Source organism: Mixophyes fleayi, chromosome 3 (assembly GCF_038048845.1).
Source record: "Mixophyes fleayi isolate aMixFle1 chromosome 3, aMixFle1.hap1, whole genome shotgun sequence".
Lineage (NCBI taxonomy): Eukaryota > Metazoa > Chordata > Amphibia > Anura > Limnodynastidae > Mixophyes > Mixophyes fleayi.
In genome coordinates, this window is record NC_134404.1 from 345,667,839 (window position 1) to 345,679,660 (window position 11,822).

Here is an 11,822-nt window from a genome sequence, read left to right on the forward strand (position 1 = left end):
ATGAGTTTATTCCATCTCAGGTTTATATATTTTTGGACACTATTCTATGAATTAGCGCTGCTCACTTTCATTGTGGATTTATTTGTTTTTCAGCTCTGAAGATGTTTTTGGATTTTTATACATAGCTATAGTTATACACATCCTCCATAGATGTTGGCTCGTATTCTAGTATTATTTATCACTAACAAGGGACATACACAGACTAACCCCCTACATATATGCATTGAGGTGTTTTACACAATGTGCACTTATTTGTTTTATGGACTTTCCATATAAGTTGATATAAAACATGTAAATGAGTTGGCAATAGTACAAAAAGACACTGTACAGCAGGAAATACATTATTCATGTAATATCTTCTCCATCTGTAATGTTGGATATCCACGTAAAAACTTTTTTTAATTCTATCCTTGGAGCTGCTTCTAATCCCTGCTGTCAGCGCTGTATATGAACAGTGAACCACTGGACCCTTGTCCGCACTTCTGCTCTCAGCCGCATGCGCTACCTTCTTCTGACTTTTGCTACCACTAAAATTTTTGCTCAAAATCCTCATTATTTGCGCAAACCGCTCTAACAGCCCAAGGAGGATCCGCTACTGGTAGAGGAAATGGGAGGACTATGTGACCGTGTGCATAACAATTCTTGTTCACACTCACCCCGAAATGATGTTCCTGGGCTGACCCTTCCTTGAATTTCAGATGTCCTTGTCACCAATGCTGCACTTTGGCCGCCATCTTCCAACCTACTGCTGACCTGCGTGACTGGATGACAAGAGAAGTCAGTATGGATATCAACTGCCCTGTCAACAGTGTGCGCCTGATCCGATGTGTATGACAGAGGTGCGTGCCTGTTGATTATAATGATCAGTATGTGTATAACCCTGTTGATAACCTGACATGAGGGCATGAGGTGGTACATAATGCGAATCTGACCCTATTAGGGACCTGCGTTGATGATATGTTTCTCTGGACGCGTGCAGGGAACAACATGAACAATCATGAGGGCAACATGCATCTGCACCGCCGTGGCTACAAACCCTATTGTGCGAATAGTTTCTATTTAATGCGATTGAACTACTATGGTGCTGTTCCCTGAAAGCCTCCGGGGGAAACAGAGGTGAGAAATTTAATGATGAAGTATGTCCTGAAGGAGGATGCAACACAGGCAATCCCCTCATATTCCTATAACCTATTGAAGGTGAAGAAAAACGCTGATGATATGCGACCGATGTGCTTGGTGCGTTTACATTGAGCCCACTATATGCATCAAACATATTATTACTTTGAGAATAAAGTGGTTGAGAATTTAAGAAATCACAAAATTTCTGGATGTCATCCACCAGGTGGCGCTCATCGCCATATTGAGAGTTTAGATGCTGTCTTTCTGTATACAGAACTGTATCACTCTGAAACTGCTGCCGAGGATAAGACTGGGAAAAGTTTCTCTTGCTAACCATGGGGCGTGGAGAAGTATGAGGACTACCCCTCCTTTAATGTTGCCTGACCCTACTAACAGGGGCTTGAGCTGATGGTATGTTGTCATCCCCCCCATGGGATCCACTGAGCGCATTGTCTGCCTCAGCTAAAACTTGACCTGCTGCTGTGGGGGATAATGAAAGGGACCTAGTCCCAGCATATTTACTGAGGGGAGTGCAAGAACGGGTGGGGGAGGTGGTTTTACCCTTGCTGCCCGCCTTTGAGGTCTGATCCTCCTTTGTTTGCCGGAGCTGAGTGGTTTCACCGCTCACTCTGGAGCCCGTCTGCGCATGCGCACAGCATGCACAGACTGGCGCAAGATAGCCGCCGCTCCCGTATAGTGGCCCCGCTGTACAGCACCGCCCCCGCCTCCTGACAGCTTTCCCGGAAAGCCACAGCACTGGGACCGGGTATGCTATCCCTGGAAATCGCCGTGGGACCGGGGGGGGGGAGCAGGGGGCGTGGGGGGAGCACCAACGGGAAATGACTGAACCGAGAGGTCCCTCCCGACGGGGGCATCAATAATGTCATAAGAACGAGCAGGGGGATTAACGGACCATCTGGGGCGAGACATCACAGATAAGGGATGTAGGAAAGGAGAAAAAGAAAAAAGGGGAAAATAAATAAAAGAAACAAGTGAGAGGAAAGGAAAAGGGGGAGAAAAACACAGAATATGGTATAAAATAAAGGAGGAAAGACAAACAGAGAAGAGGGAATCAAGAATAAAACAAAGAAAAGTAGATGCTGCGAATAACTGGCTAAAAAGTAAATTAATCTAATTTAAACTTTGTACTCAGCATGACAGTGACACCCGGACACCATGAATTCCTGAAGACGAGGGAAAACGCCTATTGAAGTACTCCTATATATAAACACTGCCTAACTCCACCCCCCTGCATCCATAGGCAGCAGCATGTCACCAGACTTAACCCTGTAAGGTAAGTGGATGCTTTATGACAAACAGATGCGTTTATTTGCATTCAGCTTAAGGCCTCATTTTTAATTATGATTATCGTGCTGGAGGGAGAGGAGTGTAAAGAAAGAGTTCCGTTTGTCATAGAGATGGTCTAGCGCCCAAATTACTCTGAAAAAAAAGAAACAGCCAGGCAGATATATTTACATGGCCTAAATAGGTAACAAAGGGCCTGATTCATTAAGGATCTTAACTTGAGAAACTTCTTATTTCAGTCTCCTGGACAAAACCATGTTACAATGCAAGGGGTGCAAATTAGTATTCTGTTTTGCACATAAGTTAAATACTGCCTGTTTTTTATGTAGCACACAAATACTTGATAGCTTATTTGTACACTGAAATTTAAAGTTGATATTTGTGTGTTACATGAAAAAACAGCCAGTATTTAACTTATGTGCAAAACAGAACACTAATTTGCACCCCTTGCTTTGTAACATGGTTTTGTCCAGGAGACTGAAATAAGAAGTTTCTCAAGTTAAGATCCTTAATGAATCAGGCCCAAAGTTAACATTTTGGATAAGGTCCTTAAACAGTATCACTATTATACATCCAGCTGATATCTACCTTGTAGCTGTGATGTGCACTGCTCAGTGCAGGCTTGTGTCCTGCCTTGTTGATGACGGACCCTGCTAGGTGCTCAGTCAGGCTATAAGTGTATGTATCACAGATTTCTGACACCAGTCAGTGGACCGCGAGCTAGTCCCACTCACTAGTATAAAGCTGCGGGAATCTCTGTGAATACATCAGGGTCTATCAGTGTCAGTCATCACAACGTGCACACAGACTCCCACAGTCACATTACACTGCTCACTGCTCATCACTCTTGACCTTCATCTGTCAGGAAAAGAGACAGATGCAGCCTATTCCTTCAAGAAATGATGGAGCCAAATGTAAAAAAGTAGTTTCTATATGTTGAATAATTAAGTAATATACAATAAATGTGCAATGAAGGAAGGTCGGCAAATCCAAAACCAGAGAGCACCTCATTATATCCAGCATGATAAACTGTTACACAACATCTGTCACCTACTGGACGCTGCAGATCGCTGGTTTCACGACTTCTCTCAGGTAGGAACCAGGTTTATTCCATAAGAAAGTAAATATCATAAGATTCCAGCAGCAGAGTAGGCAGCAGAACAGTTATACGCTCGTCACATGTGAAAACAGATTACCTTGTCGTACAGTGAAATCAATTAGTTTTTTAGGCAATTGATCCAAAGAATAACATTATTTTATGTTATAAAACTCTTTCTAGAATTTTTAGGTTTTACCCAGAAGATTTTAACACTTTACGGCCAAGGGGTTGTGTCCATGAACGATTTACAAGATTTTGATATACTATTGGCTTAGGTCTCATTCATGTCATTGATTTATATTGATCCATTAAAAAAAAATGACGTTAAGAAAGGGCCAATCACCACTTCTGCTACTGCTGATATGTCATAACACACAACTGATTTCGGAGAGATTTGAGGTTAGGAGATATGTTCTTTCTGTTCAATTCCAATCTGTTTATAATAGTGTTGCTACCTAAACACATCTTTAAATATATATAATAAAATGCCTCTTTTACAAAAACACCAGTTAATCCTAAGAAAATATCTCCAGCCCTATAAAATGTATATACATGGTCTGTAAGTTTTTCATTATTACCTAAGGAGTACTGGACTGTGTACTTGTAATACACATCAGTAAAACCTAATATACAGTACTATGACAATGCAACATATTTCATCTGGGGTAAAACTATAATAATATGTACTAGTAAAATTAATATAAAATCATGTCTATTTAAATATATTAATGAACAACAATACACAGAATAAATAATAAGGATATTCAGGCATTCATTGGACATACAAACCCAATTTAATATTCAAAACTTTATTTTCTATTATTAACCAATATATTTGTGCTTTTCAGCTTCAGCCAAAAAGCTTTTAAACAAATAGCAAAAGAGCTATAAACATTAACTAACCTTCGATTTTTCATGTATATGTTCATTATTAAAGCTTCATCAATCTTATAGTGAGAAAAAAAATTGTTTGAAAATTAATTGTTATTTTATATCTTTAAAAAGTACAGTTTTCATGATGTGGCTAAAATTTTTATCTATAATTAAATAGTACCATTAACATATTTATTTCTGCCTTAATCTAAAATGTTTAACTTGGCAAAAATATAATTTGCATAAAACAAACAATAATTTGCATAAAACAAAGGATATTTCAGTCTTTCATTCAATCTCAATAAATTACACCCTTTGCAGTTGCAAAATCTAGTTTGAAATGTGCATCCCTATAAAATGGATTATATTTGATAGGCATGACCAGTATTTCATGAAAACATGCTGACACTGTGTTATGATTTTGTTTGTCTAGAATGTACTTGAAAATGGCATCTCCTAGAATGCCTTCATAATATTGACCAACAATGAAGTCAGCATCCCAGTTTATTAAACTACTGGTTCTGGTTTTGCCCCCCTTTCCTACTTTAAAGTCGCATCATTGTTCCATGTGGCCGTGATCTAGTTATTAGCAAATCTATAAATATAAGAAATAGTGTTCTGTCAATTGCTGAAATTAGCTCCTTTAGCACACATGGGTGGATTCCAACTGGAACATGTGTTTTATTTATTTTAATGTTGTCTTGGTGGCACTGCTCATCCTCCTGTGTTAGATATGTAATATTTAATGGTATGCATTGGAAATTGCCGCACAGACTATTTCCTCACATTATCAAGTAATACATTTGGAGTTTAGTCACTTTCTGGAAAATCAAACTTACATGCATAACAATGCTTTCACATTAAAATACACCTATATATTTTACAATTTACTTTTTAACCAATATATTAGTGCTTCTAAACATCTATTAACATGTATTAAACAAATGCATTATAAACACTGCACATTTAATTCCAGTTGCTTTTATTTTAATGTGTATAAAAGTTTCATCAGTCTTCAGTGATCACGGTGAGCAAGGTTGAATTCTCTGTTCTTTATCAATATATTTTTTTCTGACAGTACAGCTTATATTATTTGCTGGTATTTTTAATTAAAATCTCTAGTAAAATGCACGTAAGTACTTTATGTTAATTTACATAAAGTGTAGCTTTATTAGACAAAATGTAATGCTGCAATGATAATGTGCATAGGCTGTGGAAGGGTGTGACTTTCTGTTCAATTTCAATCTGTTTATAATAGTGTTGCTACCTAAACACATCTTTAAATATATATAATAAAATGCCTCTTTTACAAAAACATCAGTTAATCCTAAGAAAATATCTCCAGCCCTATAAAATGTATATACATGGTCTGTAAGTTTTTCATTATTACCTAAGGAGTACTGGACTGCGTACTTGTAATACACATCAGTAAAACCTAATATACAGTACTATGACAATGCAACATATTTCATCTGGGGTAAAACTATAATAAAATGTATCAGTAAAATTAATATAAAATCATGTCTATTTAAATATATTAATGAACAATACACAGAATAAATAATAAGGATATTCAGGCATTCATTAGACATACAAATCCATTTTAATATTCAAAACTTTATTTTCTATTATTAACCAATATATTTCTGCTTTTCAGCTTCAGCCAAAAAGCTTTTAAAGAAATAGCAAAAGAGCTATAAACATTAACTAACCTTCGATTTTTCATGTATATGTTCATTATTAAAGCTTCATCAATCTTATAGTGAGAAAAAAAATTGTTTGAAAATTAATTGTTATTTTATATCTTTAAAAAGTACAGTTTTCATGATGTGGCTAAAATTTTTATCTATAATTAAATAGTACCATTAACATATTTATTTCTGCCTTAATCTAAAATGTTTAACTTGGCAAAAGATAATTTGCATAAAACAAACAATAATTTGCATAAAACAAAGGAAATTTCAGTCTTCCATTCAATCTCAATAAATTACACCCTTTGCAGTTGCAAAATCTAGTTTGAAATGTGCATCCCCATAAAATGGATTATATTTGATAGGCATGACCAGTATTTCATGAAAACATGCTGACACTGTGTTATGATTTTGTTTGTCTAGAATGTACTTGAAAATGGCATCTCCTAGAATGCCTTCATAATATTGACCAACAATGAAGTCAGCATCCCAGTTTATTAAACTACTGGTTCTGGTTTTGCCCCCCTTTCCTACTTTAAAGTCGCATCATTGTTCCATGTGGCCGTGATCTAGTTATTAGCAAATCTATAAATATAAGAAATAGTGTTCTGTCAATTGCTGAAATTAGCTCCTTTAGCACACATGGGTGGATTCCAACTGGAACATGTGTTTTATTTATTTTAATGTTGTCTTGGTGGCACTGCTCATCCTCCTGTGTTAGATATGTAATATTTAATGGTATGCATTGGAAATTGCCGCACAGACTATTTCCTCACATTATCAAGTAATACATTTGGAGTTTAGTCACTTTCTGGAAAATCAAACTTACATGCATAACAATGCTTTCACATTAAAATACACCTATATATTTTACAATTTACTTTTTAACCAATATATTAGTGCTTCTAAACATCTATTAACATGTATTAAACAAATGCATTATAAACACTGCACATTTAATTCCAGTTGCTTTTATTGTAATGTGTATAAAAGTTTCATCAGTCTTCAGTGATCACGGTGAGCAAGGTTGAATTCTCTGTTCTTTTTCAATATATTTTTTTCTGACAGTACAGCTTATATTATTTGCTGGTATTTTTAATTAAAATCTCTAGTAAAATGCACGTAAGTACTTTATGTTAATTTACATAAAGTGTAGCTTTATTAGACAAAATGTAATGCTGCAATGATAATGTGCATAGGCTGTGGAAGGGTGTGACTTTCTGTTCAATTTCAATCTGTTTATAATAGTGTTGCTACCTAAACACATCTTTAAATATATATAATAAAATGCCTCTTTTACAAAAACATCAGTTAATCCTAAGAAAATATCTCCAGCCCTATAAAATGTATATACATGGTCTGTAAGTTTTTCATTATTACCTAAGGAGTACTGGACTGCGTACTTGTAATACACATCAGTAAAACCTAATATACAGTACTATGACAATGCAACATATTTCATCTGGGGTAAAACTATAATAAAATGTACCAGTAAAATTAATATAAAATCATGTCTATTTAAATATATTAATGAACAACAATACACAGAATAAATAATAAGGATATTCAGGCATTCATTGGACATACAAATCCATTTTAATATTCAAAACTTTATTTTCTATTATTAACCAATATATTTGTGCTTTTCAGCTTCAGCCAAAAAGCTTTTAAACAAATAGCAAAAAAGCTATAAACATTAACTAACCTTCGATTTTTCATGTATATGTTCATTATTAAAGCTTCATCAATCTTATAGTGAGAAAAAAAATTGTTTGAAAATTAATTGTTATTTTATATCTTTAAAAAGTACAGTTTTCATGATGTGGCTAAAATTTTTATCTATAATTAAATAGTACCATTAACATATTTATTTCTGCCTTAATCTAAAATGTTTAACTTGGCAAAAGATAATTTGCATAAAACAAACAATAATTTGCATAAAACAAAGGAAATTTCAGTCTTCCATTCAATCTCAATAAATTACACCCTTTGCAGTTGCAAAATCTAGTTTGAAATGTGCATCCCTATAAAATGGATTATATTTGATAGGCATGACCAGTATTTCATGAAAACATGCTGACACTGTGTTATGATTTTGTTTGTCTAGAATGTACTTGAAAATGGCATCTCCTAGAATGCCTTCATAATATTGACCAACAATGAAGTCAGCATCCCAGTTTATTAAACTACTGGTTCTGGTTTTGCCCCCCTTTCCTACTTTAAAGTTGCATCATTGTTCCATGTGGCCGTGATCTAGTTATTAGCAAATCTATAAATATAAGAAATAGTGTTCTGTCAATTGCTGAAATTAGCTCCTTTAGCACACATGGGTGGATTCCAACTGGAACATGTGTTTTATTTATTTTAATGTTGTCTTGGTGGCACTGCTCATCCTCCTGTGTTAGATATGTAATATTTAATGGTATGCATTGGAAATTGCCGCACAGACTATTTCCTCACATTATCAAGTAATACATTTGGAGTTTAGTCACTTTCTGGAAAATCAAACTTACATGCATAACAATGCTTTCACATTAAAATACACCTATATATTTTACAATTTACTTTTTAACCAATATATTAGTGCTTCTAAACATCTATTAACATGTATTAAACAAATGCATTATAAACACTGCACATTTAATTCCAGTTGCTTTTATTTTAATGTGTATAAAAGTTTCATCAGTCTTCAGTGATCACGGTGAGCAAGGTTGAATTCTCTGTTCTTTATCAATATATTTTTTTCTGACAGTACAGCTTATATTATTTGCTGGTATTTTTAATTAAAATCTCTAGTAAAATGCACGTAAGTACTTTATGTTAATTTACATAAAGTGTAGCTTTATTAGACAAAATGTAATGCTGCAATGATAATGTGCATAGGCTGTGGAAGGGTGTGACTTTCTGTTCAATTTCAATCTGTTTATAATAGTGTTGCTACCTAAACACATCTTTAAATATATATCATAAAATGCCTCTTTTACAAAAACATCAGTTAATCCTAAGAAAATATCGCCAGCCCTATAAAATGTATATACATGGTCTGTAAGTTTTTCATTATTACCTAAGGAGTACTGGACTGCGTACTTGTAATACACATCAGTAAAACCTAATATACAGTACTATGACAATGCAACATATTTCATCTGGGGTAAAACTATAATAAAATGTATCAGTAAAATTAATATAAAATCATGTCTATTTAAATATATTAATGAACAACAATACACAAAATAAATAATAAGGATATTCAGGCATTCATTGGACATACAAATCCATTTTAATATTCAAAACTTTATTTTCTATTATTAACCAATATATTTGTGCTTTTCAGCTTCAGCCAAAAAGCTTTTAAACAAACAGCAAAAGAGCTATACACATTAACTAACCTTCGATTTTTCATGTATATGTTCATTATTAAAGCTTCATCAATCTTATAGTGAGAAAAAAAATTGTTTGAAAATTAATTGTTATTTTATATCTTTAAAAAGTACAGTTTTCATGATGTGGCTAAAATTTTTATCTATAATTAAATAGTACCATTAACATATTTATTTCTGCCTTAATCTAAAATGTTTAACTTGGCAAAAGATAATTTGCATAAAACAAACAATAATTTGCATAAAACAAAGGAAATTTCAGTCTTCCATTCAATCTCAATAAATTACACTCTTTGCAGTTGCAAAATCTAGTTTGAAATGTGCATCCCTATAAAATGGATTATATTTGATAGGCATGACCAGTATTTCATGAAAACATGCTGACACTGTGTTATGATTTTGTTTGTCTAGAATGTACTTGAAAATGGCATCTCCTAGAATGCCTTCATAATATTGACCAACAATGAAGTCAGCATCCCAGTTTATTAAACTACTGGTTCTGGTTTTGCCCCCCTTTCCTACTTTAAAGTCGCATCATTGTTCCATGTGGCCGTGATCTAGTTATTAGCAAATCTATAAATATAAGAAATAGTGTTCTGTCAATTGCTGAAATTAGCTCCTTTAGCACACATGGGTGGATTCCAACTGGAACATGTGTTTTATTTATTTTAATGTTGTCTTGGTGGCACTGCTCATCCTCCTGTGTTAGATATGTAATATTTAATGGCATGCATTGGAAATTGCCGCACAGACTATTTCCTCACATTATCAAGTAATACATTTGGAGTTTAGTCACTTTCTGGAAAATCAAACTTACATGCATAACAATGCTTTCACATTAAAATACACCTATATATTTTACAATTTACTTTTTAACCAATATATTAGTGCTTCTAAACATCTATTAACATGTATTAAACAAATGCATTATAAACACTGCACATTTAATTCCAGTTGCTTTTATTTTAATGTGTATAAAAGTTTCATCAGTCTTCAGTGATCACGGTGAGCAAGGTTGAATTCTCTGTTCTTTATCAATATATTTTTTTCTGACAGTACAGCTTATATTATTTGCTGGTATTTTTAATTAAAATCTCTAGTAAAATGCACGTAAGTACTTTATGTTAATTTACATAAAGTGTAGCTTTACTAGACAAAATGTAATGCTGCAATGATAATGTGCATAGGCTGTGGAAGGGTGTGACTTTCTGTTCAATTTCAATCTGTTTATAATAGTGTTGCTACCTAAACACATCTTTAAATATATATAATAAAATGCCTCTTATACAAAAACATCAGTTAATCCTAAGAAAATATCTCCAGCCCTATAAAATGTATATACATGGTCTGTAAGTTTTTCATTATTACCTAAGGAGTACTGGACTGCGTACTTGTAATACACATCAGTAAAACCTAATATACAGTACTATGACAATGCAACATATTTCATCTGGGGTAAAACTATAATAAAATGTATCAGTAAAATTAATATAAAATCATGTCTATTTAAATATATTAATGAACAACAATACACAAAATAAATAATAAGGATATTCAGGCATTCATTGGACATACAAATCCATTTTAATATTCAAAACTTTATTTTCTATTATTAACCAATATATTTGTGCTTTTCAGCTTCAGCCAAAAAGCTTTTAAACAAACAGCAAAAGAGCTATACACATTAACTAACCTTCGATTTTTCATGTATATGTTCATTATTAAAGCTTCATCAATCTTATAGTGAGAAAAAAAATTGTTTGAAAATTAATTGTTATTTTATATCTTTTAAAAGTACAGTTTTCATGATGTGGCTAAAATTTTTATCTATAATTAAATAGTACCATTAACATATTTATTTCTGCCTTAATCTAAAATGTTTAACTTGGCAAAAGATAATTTGCATAAAACAAACAATAATTTGCATAAAACAAAGGAAATTTCAGTCTTCCATTCAATCTCAATAAATTACACCCTTTGCAGTTGCAAAATCTAGTTTGAAATGTGCATCCCTATAAAATGGATTATATTTGATAGGCATGACCAGTATTTCATGAAAACATGCTGACACTGTGTTATGATTTTGTTTGTCTAGAATGTACTTGAAAATGGCATCTCCTAGAATGCCTTCATAATATTGACCAACAATGAAGTCAGCATCCCAGTTTATTAAACTACTGGTTCTGGTTTTGCCCCCCTTTCCTACTTTAAAGTCGCATCATTGTTCCATGTGGCCGTGATCTAGTTATTAGCAAATCTATAAATATAAGAAATAGTGTTCTGTCAATTGCTGAAATTAGCTCCTTTAGCACACATGGGTGGATTCCAACTGGAACATGTGTTTTATTTATTTTA

General features: G+C 33.5%; 1 pseudogene; it reads right to left on the reverse strand.

Moving 5' to 3' along the window:
- Window positions 1-4,358: 4,358 nt before the first annotated feature.
- Window positions 4,359-4,420, reverse strand: LOC142147625 (U7 small nuclear RNA; annotated as a pseudogene).
- Between the last annotated feature and the right edge of the window lie 7,402 nt (window positions 4,421-11,822).